The 16,402-nt window shown below is 36.4% G+C and overlaps 1 long non-coding RNA gene across 1 annotated transcript; it reads left to right on the plus strand.

Moving 5' to 3' along the window:
- Positions 1-14,898: 14,898 nt before the first annotated feature.
- LOC128639609 (uncharacterized) lies at positions 14,899-15,585 on the plus strand. The gene is made up of 2 exons (XR_008399231.1): positions 14,899-15,039; positions 15,379-15,585. It is a non-coding gene; the product is annotated as an uncharacterized LOC128639609 (long non-coding RNA).
- The last annotated feature ends 817 nt before the right edge of the window (positions 15,586-16,402 follow it).

Here is a 16,402-nt window from a genome sequence, read left to right on the forward strand (position 1 = left end):
AAAGGGTTTTCGGGGGATATATCATTATGTCATTACACTATTCCTTGTAAAATCACATTTATTTTAGTTGTAATACTGCAGAGGATTGCTGAAACCCCCAAGTGAAACCTTTTAACCATGCTGCATGAATTAAGGATTACATGCAATTTACTACACTAATTCTGACCAAAAAAAGCCAATCAACTGTACCCGGAGATAAAGAAACAGTGCTGCCTTTATGAAACTGGTTGAAACAGAAAACATGTTTAAACTGCAGTCAATTTATTTTATTTTAGTACAGTATCAGTTTTTACAAATTAGATAAAATTTCACTGAACTTTTGTATTACAAAGTATGTAAATGCTAAGTAACAGTTAGTGAAAAAAAAAGTCAAAATTCTTTATAATTAAATGTAAATACATTGAAATGTTTGTTTGATTATTAATCCAAAAACTACATTTATCTTTTATACTAAAAAATTGCATTTAGTTCACAGTGATTAATTAATAGATACGTGCAATTCGTTCTGAATCGCAATTCGAGTGATTCAGAGATCCAAATGTATCCGAATTTCCGAATCACCCTCATAACAAAACTAAAATAATCTGAATAAATTTGTAACAAAAAATCCTAATTAGTTTGGATTCATTAATTTTATTCGAATGGCAATGGCGCGATAGTCTGACTTTCTGGACTAATCACAATTCCTTTGCCATTCCATATTTAGTATTAAAAAAAAAAACTAAAAGAGATATATTAAAATTAAATATAGTGAGATAGAACAGTGAAATAATTCCTTTTGTGCTGGTTGGAACCATCTGAATCAACATAACATAACGAATTAATCCAAACATATCGAACTTCCGAATTTCTGAATGCATCCAAAACGAATCAATCCGAATGCATCTGAAACGAATGACTGCTATATCAAATGAATCCGAATACATCTGAAACTAAATAAAAAAACAAATACTTATTCGATACGAAATTACATTTTCCAATGTGCATGTCTATAAATTAATGTACTTTCTTAAAATTAACCTGGAAATTTATATTATTTAAAGGGACAATCAAGTAAAAAAAAAAAAACTTTCATGTTTCAAATAGGGCATGTAATTTTAAACAACTTTCCAAATGTACTTTTATCACCAATTTTGCTTTGTTCTCTTGGTATTCTTAGTTGAAAACGAAACCTAGGAGGTTCATATGCTAATTTCTTAGACCTTGAAGGTCGCCTCTAATCTAAATGCATTTTGATAGTTTTTCACCACTAGAGGGCATTAGTTCATGTGTTTCATATAGATAACATTAAGCTCATGCATGTGAATTTACCATGAAGACAGCTCTGATTGGCTAAACTGCAAGTCTGTCAAAAGAACTGAAATAAGGGGGCATTTTGCTGAGGCTTAGATACAAGGTAATTACAGAGGTAAAACGTGTATAATTATAACTGTGTTGGTTATGCAAACCTGGGGAATGGGTAATTAAGGGAATATCTATGTTTTAAAACATCAAAAATTCTGGTGTTGACTGTCCCTTTAAATGTAGTGGTCTTATTAATAGAGATTTTACCTTTTTAGAAACATGTCATCATTTAAAATAATAATTTTTTTATTGTATTGTCTTATCTAATTTTAAAACTAAAATTATTTTGATATTTACTATTTATGATTTTCAAAATGATGTCTGCAATTTAACTTTGAAGAGCAAATTAAATGTATTTTCGTAGTGAACAGCATATGTGACTTTATTGGATGGTGTGTGAACTGAATTTAATCAATTTGCATTTTCTTCTGAGTCTAATAAATAATATCTTTAATAACAAGTTTATGATGATTTTGATAACTATTCATTAAAAAAATCAACATATTTGAAAAATTCAAATGCTATTTAAAAAAAAATGCTAAAATAATTCAGCTTGTTTTCAAATAAATGAATTGTATACTTATTGGTGTATAATGCACCAATCAAAAATTATTTTATTTTTAATAACTTGACAAATGATTTATTGATTTTGGTCTTTAGTATGTTTGTTGGGGAGGAATACATTTGATTATGATTATATTATTATTATTATTATTATTATCAACATTTGTACAAAATATGTTGAATTGACCATTTTCTTCAGATACATTTAATATTTTAATTTGATTTATGGGCTAAATTCTATTCCAATTGAAATTTTTATCTTTTCCATGCAAAAACTTATTTTGTGATTTGATTTTATTTATATGACATTCAAATCCATTATGAGTGTATCCATTTGAATTAGTTGACTTAAAGGGACAGTCTAGTCCTAAATAAACTTTCACGATTCAAACAGGACATGTTATTTTAAACAACTTTCCATTTTACATTTTTTTTCACCAATTTTGCTTTGTTCTTTTTGGTATTCTAAGTTGAAAGCTAAACCTAGGAGGTTCATATGCTAATTTCTTAGACCTTGAAAGCCACCTCTTATCTGAATGCATTTTGACAGTTTTTAACCACACATGAACTGACACCCTTTAGTTGTGAAAACTGTCAAAATGCATTCATACAAGAGGCAGTCTTCAATGGTTAAGAAATTAGCATATGAGCCTACCTAGGTTTAGCTTTCAACTAAGAATACCAAGAGAACAAAGCAAAGTTGATGATAAAAGTTAATTGGGAAGTTGTTTGATATTACATGCCCTATATGAATCATGAAAATTTAATTCTGACTAAACTGTCTCTTTAAGATATTTTAAAATGTTGAATGCAAATGTACACAAATTAAAATGAAACTATTAGTTAATTAATATTATCAGTAAATGAAAATATCTGCATCTATATTAATAAGGAATTCTTTGTTGATAGTTAATTAAGGTTTTATTTTTTTAGACAAGAAGGGGAGTAGACAGATACAGAGGAAGCAATGTTTTTTCTCTCTTTATTTTATCTAAACAACTCTGCTCATTATTATTAATATTTATGGCAAATGTATTATCTTGTTTTTTTTTTGTCTTCAATGGATTTGATTGAACAAAAAGTTATTTGGTATTATAACTTCTGCCATAGTCACTTGCATTACATTAAGTTTTATTGCAGCTCGGTTTGCACAGAATCATCCTATTAAACAATATCCTTTTAAATTATATTTGCTTCTAAATATGGTATAAATATGTATCACATGTAATAGTACTTGGTTCCTTGTATACGAGAATTCCACATCAGAGGTGTATGCAGTGTTTACTACCATTGCAACAACCAATACAGGATTAGTTTACATTCCATAAAAAAAAACTACATTTGGAGACTCTTTCTATCCTTGCTTCTTTTTATAGTAATTTTCATTGCATTATTCTGCTTCGCTAGCACCCTAGACATCAGGCTTTTTATTTGTGATGTGCACAGAAACACCAAATGGAACTATATTATAAAAGAGCAAGATCAACAAATGCATTATAACTAAACAATTCAATAGCACTTTTTGAACTTCTAATAAGTAGTAGATTTTTTCAAATTTCAAAGTTATGTCTGTTTTCCACTCCCTCTGTATCATGTGACAACCATCAGCCAATCACAAATGAATATACGTTTATTCTGTGAATTCTTGCACATGCTCAGTAGTAGCTGGTGATTCAAAAACTGTAAATATAAAAAGACTGTGCACATTTTGTTAATGGAAGTAAATCAGAAAGTTGTTTAAAATTGCATGCGCTATCTGAGCCATTAAAGTTTAATTTTGATCTAAGACAAAGAGATCATCTTGTGCATGTTTTGGAGAAGAGCGGCCACTATAGTTTACTAATAACAAGACTATTTTTGGGAACATTTAGGCATTTTCTTTTCTCCTAAGGGATACAACGTGTGGGAATGTGTGCATCCTAGGATCCCGGAGTGGTAACACTGATTGGGAAATTTGCAAAGTTTAATTTTGACTTGACTGTCCCTTTAATGTAGGGACACTGCTAAGTGTGGGGTATACTATTCAACAACATTCCAAATAAACTCCTTGTAAATATGTGCATACTTACAACATAGTGTTGAGGACATGATTTATAAGTGCAATTGCTAGGTCCCTTATGTAAGTATATCACCAAAGGTTAATGGATTGCATCTACATTTTTACCTAAATAGATAATCACATTCCTGATATATGTGAAATTTATATTGGCCGAATTGGCTGAATGGACCGCTGCTCCTTAACTCATATGTCACCTCTGAGGAGGCGTACAGCAATCTGTCCGATCCTATATGATTGGGCTGATTGACACCCCCTGCTAGTGGCCGTGAATCTGCAGGGGGCGGTATTGCACAAGCAGTTCACTACAACTGCTTGAGCAATGCTGAATACGGACAGTGTATGCTTGGACTTGACTTGTTGGAATTTTTTATCTATTTGACATAAGTACTTATTCATATGTACATACACGTCTGTAGTGCTTAGTATTTTTCATTTCTTTGTAAACCTAACAAATGTATTACTCAAATCTGTTTCTCAAAAGGGTAAAAAAATTGAATTTTGACATTAGACAGAAAATAAGCTGAACATATTACTTAAAGGGTATAAGTTTGGATGAATACTAATTTGTCAGAAGCTGAATGCACGTCTGATAAAAAAATATTTGAGCAATATGCCCCTTTAAGGCCAAAATGCTGACTAGCTGATAAGCAGATCTCCTTTTGCTTTATTATTAGAAAATCATGCCTCACAAGTACAAACAGTTTCTCAGCACAGTAACTCAGTACAGGAGATGCAAACAAGGGTAACACAGGTTATTTGTAATCTCCCTAGACAAATAATACTTAAATGGACAGGGTTTTGAGTTTTGCAGTGGCATAGGTTGTGTACCCAATTGAGTTTGAGAATGCAGTCCATTTCAGTGTTTTATATGAGATTACAAAGGGTCCTTGTTTGCATTTCAGTTTGTTTTGTTAAAGACATGTGTTGTATGTTAGGAAGTGACCTTGATGTGGTCCTAGGCCTATCAACATTTGACCAAATGCTGTAATTAACTCTACCATTTCACTTTTAAGGTATCTGTGTGCTTGTAAGAGAATGCCAGACTTTCTATGTGTTGTGTTAATTTATATATTTGTTTTCATTGTCTTTGCACCCAGGCTTGTCTGGAGGTTGACTGCCTGAGTGAGTACCAAGGTTAGTGCATTTTTCTGTGGGCCAGGGCCGGATTTCCTATTAGACACAGTAGGCATGTTCCTACAGGCGCACTGCAGCGAGGGGCGCCCTGGCGCCTGCCTGTAAGTGTGTATTTTCATTGTTGAAGAGGGTGGGGCTAAGAGAAGAGCCTTGGGGTATGCTGCAGCTGATTGCTGTGGGATTGGAGGAGAAGGGTGGAAGTCTGACTTTCTGGGTTCTGCTACTGAGGAAGGAGGTGATCCATTCCAGGGCCTTTTTGCGGATGCCGGCATTGTGTAGGCGCGTGAGGAGGGTGCTGTGGTCTACAGTGTCGAATGCGGCTGAGAGGTCTAGAAGGATGGGGGCGGCAGTCTCTCCTTGGTCGAGCAGGGCACGGATGTCGTCTGTGGCGGTGAGGAGGGCGGTCTCAGTGCTGTGATTGCTCCTGAAACCGGATTGGGAGGAGTCCAAGATGTGGTTGGTCTCGATGTGGTCAACAAGTTGTGCGTTGATGGCCTTCTCGATTACTTTGGCTGGAAAGGGGAGTAGAGAGATGGGACGGTAGTTTTTAGGATCTATGGGGTCAGCTGTGGGTTTCTTCAGCAGGGGTTTCAGCTCTGCATGCTTCCAGTCATCTGGGAAGGTACCAGTTTTGATGGAGCAGTTTATGGTGAGGCAGAGTTCGTGAGCGAGGGTAAAACCCGCTTTGTTGAATATGTGGTGCGGGCATGGGTCGGAGGGTGCTCCGGAGTGGATAGATTTCATGATTCTGAGTGTGTCCTCTGTGGTGAGGGGGATCCAGGTAGTTTGTAGATGGTGGCGGGTGGTGGGTTTGGGTGAGGTGGGGGTGGGTGGGTCGGCAGTGAGTGGTGAGTTCTGGAGCTCGAGGCTGTCATAGATGTTGATGATCTTGCGGTGGAAGTAAGTGGCGATGTTGTCGCAGAGGTCCTGGGAGGGTGGGATGTCATTAGTGTCACTGTTGGGTATGGAGAATTCCTTGATGACTGTGAACAGCTCCTTGCTGGTGTTGGTATTGGTGTGGATTCTTTCTAGGATAGCGGTTTTCTTTGTGGTTTTTATGAGGTGGGTGGTGACGGCTTCTTTGTAGGCAGATTTGTCCGAGGGGGGACTTGCTGGATCTCCATGTTCTCTCTAATCGTCTACAGTGGCGTTTGGAGTCCTGGAGGGTGGGGGTGAACCAGCTGGCCTTGTTGGTGGGCTGGCGGCTGGACGGTTTCTTGAGGGGGCGAGGGTATTTGCGCAGTCTGTGATCCAGCGATGTAGGTGGCGGGCAGAGGAGTTGGTGTCAGTGGAGATCACTGGGGGGGACTTGATCAGGGTGGAGTGCAGTTGTTCTTGGATGATGTTGTTCCAGTTTCTGTGGGGCGGGTGGTGATGCTGGAGGTGTGTGGTGGGTTTGTTGAAGGAGAAGTGTATGCAGTGATGGTCAGTCCAGTGGAGTTCGTTTATGTGGTTGACTGAGATTTGGTTGCCTGTGGAGAAGATTGGGTCGAGGGTGTGTCCGGCTATGTGGGATGGGGCGTTTACAAGTTGCTTCAGCCCAATGGTTCCAAGGTTTTCCATGAGGTTGGTGGTGTTGTGGTCATTGGGGTTGTCTAAATGGAAGTTGAGGTCGCTGAGTAGGATGTAGTCCTTTGAGGCAAGGGCGTGGGGTGCAAGGTGGTCGGTGATGGAGTCACAGAAGGCGGGACGTGTTCCTGGAGGTCTGTAGATGATGTGCCACGGAGGGTGGTGTTGTGGTTAATCTTGATTTTGAAGTGTAGATGTTCATAGTCTGGGGAGTGATCATCGGAGGTGGTTGTGACTTGGATGGAGTGTTTGTGTATGATGGCGATGCCTCCTCCAGGTCGGTTGCTGCGGTCTTTGTGGGAGATTTTATAGCCATCAGGGATGGTGATGGCGATGTCCAGTGCTGATGTGGGGTTGAGCCAGGTTTGGGTGAGGAAGGCGACATCTGGGGAGGTGGAGTCGAGCAGGTTCCAGATTTTGATGGTGTGCTTGTGGATGGAGCGGGTGTTGAGGAGGATGCAGTTGAGGTTCTCGTGGCTGTTTGAGTGAGGGATGTTTAGTAGGTTTGTGGTTGGGAGGGTGGTGAAAAAGCAGTGTTTGTTTGCGGGTTTGGGGGGCAACGTACCCACGTCACGTGATGCCAGCTACCGCCCTCAGAGTAGCAGGAAAGTTCAGTGACTGAGCGCCTGAGAGACAAGTGCTGACTGAGTACTGACTGCTGTCCAGAACATTGCTATAATAAGTCAAGTTCATATATTTTTATATGTGTTTTCCCCTCAACCTCTCCTTATTGGTTATTTCACAGAGAAAAATAATAAAATCCGCTGGAGAGAAGGGGGAGAATATAAAAAAGAATGGGGGGGGGGTAAAGGTGATGTGAATAACAAGTGTGTTTGGCAGCTCAGTCCCTGTAGTGCTTCCTCCTCCCAGTACAGTCCAGACAAGTTGTGCCTCTCTCATGCTCTGCCTGTCTAGTGTTTGTGCCTGGTCCTAAGTGTATCATATATTGCCAGTAATTGTTAAATGTTTTGGAGTGGACTGAAATACTACTTTCACATTTCAAAGAAATGCATATTCTCTTCACAGTACAATAATTATGAATATGTTTTTTATCATTAAACATTTACACCTAGATTATGAGTTGTGCGCATTTAGCTTGTTTATGAAAAGCCAAACCCTAAACTAAAAAAACCCTTAAAAAAACCTATCACTAACCCCCGAAGATCCACTTACAGTTTTTGAAGTCCCATTTGAACGATCTGCATCCAGGCGGCAAAGTCCTCATCCAGGCGGCAATAACTTTTCATCCAGGCGGCCTTTTCTATCTTCATCCAGGCGGTGAAGTCCTCATCCAGGCGTCAAGAAGTCTTCATCCAGGCGGCCTCTTCTATCTTCATCCAGGCGGCATCTTCTATCTTTATTACGGCGGTGCGAAGCAAGTTCATCCTGAAGACATCCGGCACTGAGCATCCTCTTCATATGGTTGGTCGCCGTACACTGAATCTTCAATGCGAGGTACACGATTCAAGATGTTGTCCCTTGCATTCCTATTGGCTGATTTGATTTTGGAAATTCAAATCAGCCAATAGGATGAGAGCTACTGAAATCCTATTGGCTGTTCAAATCAGCCAATAGGATGAGAGCTAATGAAATTCTATTGGCTGATTTGAACAGCCAATAGAATTTCAGAAGCTCTCATCCTATTAGAATAGGAATCATTTTTATTATTTTTGATCATTTGTTTGTTATTTTGTGTAATGTATTTTTTCCTTTTGGGGTGGGTTTTTATATTTAGATTAGGGCTTGGGCATTTCATAAAAGAGCTGAATGCCCTTTTAAGGGCAGGAAAAAGAGCTAAATGCCCTTTTAAGGGCAATGCCCATACAAATTCCCTTTTCAGGGCAATGGGTAGATTAGGTTTTACTTTAGTTTTATTTTGTGGGTTTGGGGGGTGGGGGTTTGTATACTGTTAGGGGGTATTTGTTTTGCAGCAAAAGAGCTGTTAACTTTAGGGCAATGCCCTACGAAAGGCCATTTTAAGGGCCCTTGGTAGTTTATTCTAGATTAGGCTTTTTTATTTTGGGGTGTTTTTTTTTTTTAAAGGGTATTAGAATAGGAATAATTTTTATTGTTTTAGATAATTTCGTTTGTCAATTTTTGTAACAATAGTTTTTTTTATTTTTTATAATGTTAGGTTTTATTGTAAGGCAACTTAGGTTTTATTTCACAGGTATGTTTGTATTTATTTTAACTAGGTAGTTAGTAAATAGTTTATAACTATTTACTAACTAGTCTACCTAGTTAAAATAAATACAAACTTACCTGTGAAATAAAAATAAAACCTAAGCTAGCTACAATATAACTATTAGTTATATTGTAGCTATCTTAGGTTTTATTTCACAGGTAAGTTTTTCGTTTTAAATAGGAATTATTTAGTTAATTATAACTTTAATGTAGCTCTATTTTAATTATGTTAAAGTTAGGGGGTGTTAGGTTTAGGGTTATATTAGGGTTAGGGATAGGTTTAGGGTTAGGTTTAGGGGTTACTAGTTTAAATTAGTTTATTGCGATGTGGGGGTTTTTTCGGTTTAGGGGTTAATAGGTTTATTTAGTATATTTTGTTGGGGACTTTCGGTTTAGGGGTTAATAGTTTTAGTATAGTGGGGGCGATGTGGGCAGACGGCAAATTAGGGGTTAATAATATTTCAATAGTGTTTGCAATGCGGGAGGGCGGCGGTTTAGAGGTTAATAACTTTATTAGAGTGGTGACGATGTCGGCGAGCGTCGGAAAAGGGGTTAATCATTTTTAATAGTGGCGGTGATGTCTGGAGCGGCAGATTAGGGGTTAATAAATTTAAAATAGTGTTTGCTATGCAGGAGGGACTCGGTTTAGGGGTTACCGCTGCTTTTCCAAGTCTTGTAGGTATAGGTGTACCGCATACTTTTTTGGCCGTCATGCATTGTAACTACCGCACTTTTTAAAAAGTACTTTTTTAATGGGACTTCCATAGCGCCAGTATTACGAGTTTGCCTGTCCGGCCAAAAAGCGAGTGGTACAGCCTATAACTACAAGATCCGTACCGCCACCTGAAAGTCGGTAGTCATGAGTTTTACGTTACAAAGCTGTACCATAAAACTCATAACTAAAGTGTTACAAAGTACACTAACACCCATAAACTACCTATTAACCCCTAAACCGAGGCCCTCCAGCATCACAAACACTAAAATAAATGTATTAACCCCTAATCTGCCGCTCCGGACATTACCGACACTATAATAAACATATTAACCCCTAAACCGCCACACTCCCGCATCGCAAATACTAGTTAAATATTATTAACCCCTAATCTGCTGCCCCTAACATCGCCGCAACCTACATTACTGTTATTAACCCCTAATCTGCTGCCCCCAAAATCGCTGCCACATAACTACACTTATTAACCCCTAATCTGCTGCCCCTAATGTCGCTGCCACTATACTAAAGTTATTAACCCGTAAACCAAACCCTAAGTCTAACCCTAACGTAACCCTAATCCTAACACCCACTAACTTTAACATAATTATAATAAATAAAAATTACAATTAATACCTAAATTATTTCTATTTTAAACTAAATAAATACTTACCTGTAAAATAAAACCTAAGCTAGCTACAATATAACTAATAGTTATATTATATCTAGCTTAGGTTTTATTTTTATTTCACAGGTATGTTTGTATTTATTTTAACTAGGTAGACTAGTTAGCAAATAGTTATTAACTATTTAATAACTACCTAGTTAAAATAAATACAAAGTTACCTGTGAAATAAAACCTAACTTCTGTCTTACACTAAAACCTACCATTACACTAAAATTAAATAAATTAAATTACAAAAAACATTTATCTAAATTACAAAAAATAATAAACACTAAATTACACTAAATAAAAAGGAAATTATCAAATATTTAAACTAATTACACCTAATCTAATATCCCTATCAAAATAAAAAAAGCCCCCCAAAATAAAAAAAAACCCTAGCCTACACTAAACTACCAATGGCCTTTAAAAGAACCTTTTGCGGGGCATTGCCCCAAAGAAATCAGCTCTTTTAACTGTTAAAAAAAATACAAACAACCCCCCAACAGTAAAACCCACCACCCACACAACCAACCCCCCAAATAAAAACCTACCTAAAAAACCTAAGCTCCCCATTACCCTGAAAAGGGCATTTGGATGGGCATTGCCCTTAAAAGGGCATTTAGCTCTTTTACTGTGCCCAAAGTCCCTAATCTAAAAATAAAACCCACCCAATAAACCCTTAAAAAAATCTAACACTAGCGGCAAGAAGTCGTCCTCCAGGCGGGCAGAAGTCTTCATCCAGACGGCATCTTCTATCTTCATCCTTCCGAAGCGGAGCGGCTCCATCTTCAAGACATCCGGCGCGGAGCATCCTCTTCTTTCGATGGCTATTGAAGAATGAATTTTCCTTTAAATGACGTCATCCAAGATGGCGTCCCTTGAATTCCGATTGGCTTATAGAATTCTATAAGCCAATAGGAATTAAGGGTAAAAAATCCTATTGGCTGATGTCAATAGAATGCGAGCTCAATCCTATTGGCTGATTGCATCAACCAATAGGATTTTTTACCCTTTAATTCCGATTGGCTGATAGAATTCTATCATCCAATCGGAATTCAAGGGACGCCATCTTGGATGACGTCATTCATACATACACACATGCATATTCACATATATACACAGTCCAACACCTTGTCATGTACAAACACAGAAGTGGACTGCACTTTCAAACTAATACAGGTACATCTCCCAAAATTTGCAGTTCTGTGTGCTCACTTAGAAAAGGCAAATATCATGTACAAACACATCACACTGGATACCCAGCACTAATTTAGATGCATAAAGCTAGCATAAAAGCAGAAAATGTAGAGTTTGTTACAGCATTTGTCCAAATGGTGATGAGCTTAATTGCCACATCCCAGCCTCTTCATACCCAAGTCCTTAACCTACTAATAGTAGTGTGGTAGAGGCTAGATTTTACTCCCCTCCATTCACTACTTCACTATACCCACATTGGGATATCAGTCACAGTGAAAGACAGCACTAAATAGGTATAGTGAAGACAACAGCAGGAAACTGCAGACACAGCAAATGGAAGTTAGTGAGTGAAATATAAAGATAGTGCCAGTCAATGCTGCAATATCCAACACTGCTGCCCTGGTTTTTGAGCAACATAATTAAAACATCAATTGCTAGAAGTCTCACAGTGACCAAAATATGCAGCCACTACTAATCTGCTGCCCTTAGGGGTAGATTTATCAAAGCAATTCTCATGTAATTGCGTGTGAAATAATGCATACGCACCAATCGCCATATTTATGAAAGCAATCTGTGCCTATAATCAGGAAACCAACTTCTTCGCTCTTCGCCTAGACGCACCGGCCCGCTCCCGACAGCGCTAATACACATTGCTTACAGACCTATTTTTAGAACCAGACATACAAATACGACTAGTTTATTTTCGCCAATAGTGAACTGTAGTTTCTCCTTCAATTACGTCTTCTCTATTTCACCTTATATACCTAGGCGAATCACAGTTTAGTAGACAATTTACACAGCTGAAGATGGAATGCTTTTTTATTTTAGCAAATTTGTCCGTTGCTCGATGCCTGGAGGAGACAGAGCGCATATGGATGCCAAGAGTGTTCTTGCCCAGGTGTGGTCTTCATGCTTTGACTGATTTTGAAATTAAAAAACATTTTAGGCTCAACAGAGCAACAATTTTAGAGTCATATGGACTAGTATGCCATGAACTAGAACCAAGCACAAGAAGGACAAGATCATTACCAGGAATAGTGAAATTATTGGTTGTGCTAAATTTCCTGGCTACAGGATCTTTTAAATCGGTGTCCAGTGTGATTGTAGGAATGAGTCAGCCATCATTTTCAATTCATATGGTTGTTGTAAATATATGTGTTCCACAGACTGCAGAACAATGGCACTGGATACAAATTGGATTTTATAATGTTGCGGGGATTCCAAATGTGTTAGATGCTATAGACTGTACTCACATTTCATCGGTACCACCTTCATTACATGAGGAACAGTACAGGAATAGAAAGAGTTTTCATTCCTTCAATGTCCAAGCGATGTGTGATGCAAAACTTCAAATTTGGGAAGTGAGGTCTGGATTTCCTGGTTCATGCCATGATTACCACATACTAAAGCAATCACAATTGTATACATCTTTCGTAAGTGGTGAAATACCCCATGGATGGGTATTAGGCAAGTTTGATGTTAAATAATATAATTATCTCGATAACTGGTTTTTGAAACTATTTTATATATTTCCATAATTAACAACAAAAATTGTTTTTTATTGTGCATTGATATCTGTCAATATTGCCTTTGCGCATGTTATATAACTGCGCATACATAAATATTTCACTTCCGGGATTGATTTTGTTAACAGAGCAGATTTTTAATTTGATTATTATTGTTATTATTAGTATTGTTATATGATGCAGAGGGCAAAAAAAATTAAATTGGGGATTTTATTATTACATACACTATGGACAAAGGAGAGGGATGCCATGGATCAGGACCGCAGGAACCAGATCCTGGGCAAAATAGTATGTAGGGTTTGCAGGGTTTAGGGGCATTAGCAGTGTCTAAAGAGGTACATAGACATGAATTGAAGACAATGAAAACTGCAAACTCTCATAAGGAGTTATGTTAGGAAATGTAAGTTTGTTTTTCATTAAATAGACTGTTAGCATTGTTTATAAATAACTATAATATGTCTGCCCACTTCTGTAATTGAATACACATGTCTTTGGTGTCATAATAGATTTTCTCCACCTATTTGTCTGCAAATTTGTGACTAGCAATTCACTGTGTCATGATAATAGTGTTATTTGCGAATAAATAAAATTGGTATATATGATAGTTCGTCAATTGGATGCCCCAAAAAAAGGAGAAGGACAAGAATTGTTGTAATTCTTTCTTTTTTTTATATAATTTTTTTAATTATAGTCAGAAACATAGGTATCTGCGTCCAATTGCTGAGGATCCACCTAGTGAGGCAGAATCGGACCCTCTGCCAAGGGTCTTCATGGATGTGAGCCAAAACACAGGTACCACTTCAGTTATTAATAAATATATATATATATATATATATATATATATATATATATATATATATATATTAATAATCATTTAAAGGGTAGTAAGAACATTTACTATTAAGGTCTTTGATGTTTAGCTAAATCAATATAAATTAATATCTCTAAAAAATATAGATCAATAGTTAAAATGAAAATTGCATATAATTGTTCCTAATGATTTTATTTTTTAAATTAAACATTAATAGATGTTACAAATTTTAATTAGGAAACTAAGATGTATCTGAGGAGCAGCAAGAGTTGCCTGTAGAGGAACACGAGGACCAGCAAGACCCGTCCCAAGATGATGAGGAATCTCAAGCCTGTAAGTTGTAGTTTATTATTTTTATTAGAGACTTAAGGGCCTATCTATCAAGTTCCGAACTGAGCTTGAGGGCCCGTGTTTCTGGCGAGCCTACAGGCTCACCAGAAACAGCAGTTATGAAGCAGCGGTCTAAAGACCGCTGCTCCATAACCCTGTCCACCTGCTTTGAGCAGGCGGACACACATCGCCGGAATTCAACCTGATCGAGTACGATCGGGTTGATTGACAACCCCCTGCTGGCGGCTGATTGGCCGCGAGTCTGCAGGGGGCGGCATTGCACCAGCAGCTCACAAGAGCTGCTAGTGCAATGCTGAATATGGAGAGCGTATTGCTCTCCGCATTCAGCGATGTCTGTTGGACCTGATCCACACTGACGGATCAGGTCCGACAGACCTTTAATAAATATGCCTCTTATTCTTTATGTAATCATACCATATGAAAAAGTAAATTAAAATGTTTATAAAATTACATAGAAAGATATATAGATAGATAGATAGATAGATAGATAGATAGATAGATAGATAGATAGATAGATTGTTAGATAGATATTTTGATAGTTAGATAAATAGTTAGAAAGATTAGATGGATAGATAGATAGATAGATAGATAGATAGATAGATAGATAGATAGATAGATAGATAGATGATAGATAGATAGATAGATAGATAGATAGATAGATAGATAGATAGATAGATGATAGTGATTGATAGCTACATAGATAGAGATAGATAGATGATAGATGATAGATAGATAGATAGATAGATAGATAGATAGATAGATAGATAAAGATAGAGAGAGAGTTAATATTATTACATTAAAAAAATTGTGGTTAAATATTAATCTTTTATTAATTTTAGAATAGCAAATGAGGTGGAACTGAGGAACAATTATATATTCCTGACGTAGCTGAGGAGGAGGAGGAGATTGAGTATGAAGAAGATTGTAAGTTTATTACTACAATATCTATTTAGAGTTCATATTTATGTATTTTGAAATACAATCGGAGATAAATATTGCTATTCAGTCATTGATTGATATAAATATATATCGATAGATAAATACAGCGATCGATAAATAGGCATATAGTTTAACATTGTGTACTTTAATAATAAATAATAAAAAAATGTATTCAATAGCAAGTGTTGACTATTCAGTAGAGGCAGAGCAGGGATAAGAGGCATTGCTAATAACGACATCGGAGGAAGACATGGAGGAGGAATAGTTATATACATTGATAGACAGACCCTAAATAATTTCTCATATTTCTCATATTTCTTTCAGTACCGTCGGATGAAGAAGTGCTGAATAATAAAAGAGAATTAATAAAATGCCTTGAAGAAACAGAAATTAAACTCACAGAACTGCGCAACAAAGTACGCTTTGCGCGTCAAATGTTGGAATCGTAATATTTCATGTGTGTTTTGTTTTTCTGTTCATATTTCTAAAAAAAATGTATTGGAAATAAATGTTTTGTTTCTATTAATAAAATGCATGTGTCTTTTGAATTATTAATAGCTGAAAAAAACATATAAGAATCAGGCATCAATTTGATCATTGGTTGTATTTGGGATATACATATATATCAATCAGACAGCAAATGGAACATTTGGGTGTATTTTGGATAGACAGTTTTATATACTTTTTGTTTGCAGACTGATTAGAGACTATTTACAAGTGTAAGGTCTCACTTTATAAAAGTGCTAATTTATTTAACAACATTAGTTAAAATACAAATACACATCACATTCAATAGACACGTTCAAGTCTGCATTGACTGTATTTCTCTTTCACAGACATATGTAAGATATGTAAATGCATTCACACATTCATTGATATATGTTTGGTTTACATACAAGGGGAATTATATATATATATATATATATATATATATATATATATATATATATATATATATATATATATATATATATATATATATATATACCACTATATATATACCACAGAATAAAAACAGTGCTTAAAAGGCTGATGGAGATAAACAGAAAATAGAATATAAAACCCAATAAACTACAATGAATTATAAAAAGGCTAGGAATATATAAATGGATACTTGATAAATTAAATCAGAAATAATTCATGATTGGTGTGATTGGCTCTTATGTGTATCTGGAGCCTACTACACATAAATACAAATAAATACAAAAACATATATTGATAATATGCTAAGTGTCCAGTCAGTGAAACAAATGAAGTTGAGATAATAGTCACCGAATAAGCTGGTAGTGGTTATTTCAAATAGACTCCAAATATCAAAACGGTGAAATTTCCAAAGTGATAGTCTTAA

The sequence above is a fragment of the Bombina bombina genome, chromosome 9 (genome assembly GCF_027579735.1).
Source record: "Bombina bombina isolate aBomBom1 chromosome 9, aBomBom1.pri, whole genome shotgun sequence".
Classification (NCBI taxonomy): Eukaryota; Metazoa; Chordata; class Amphibia; order Anura; family Bombinatoridae; genus Bombina; species Bombina bombina.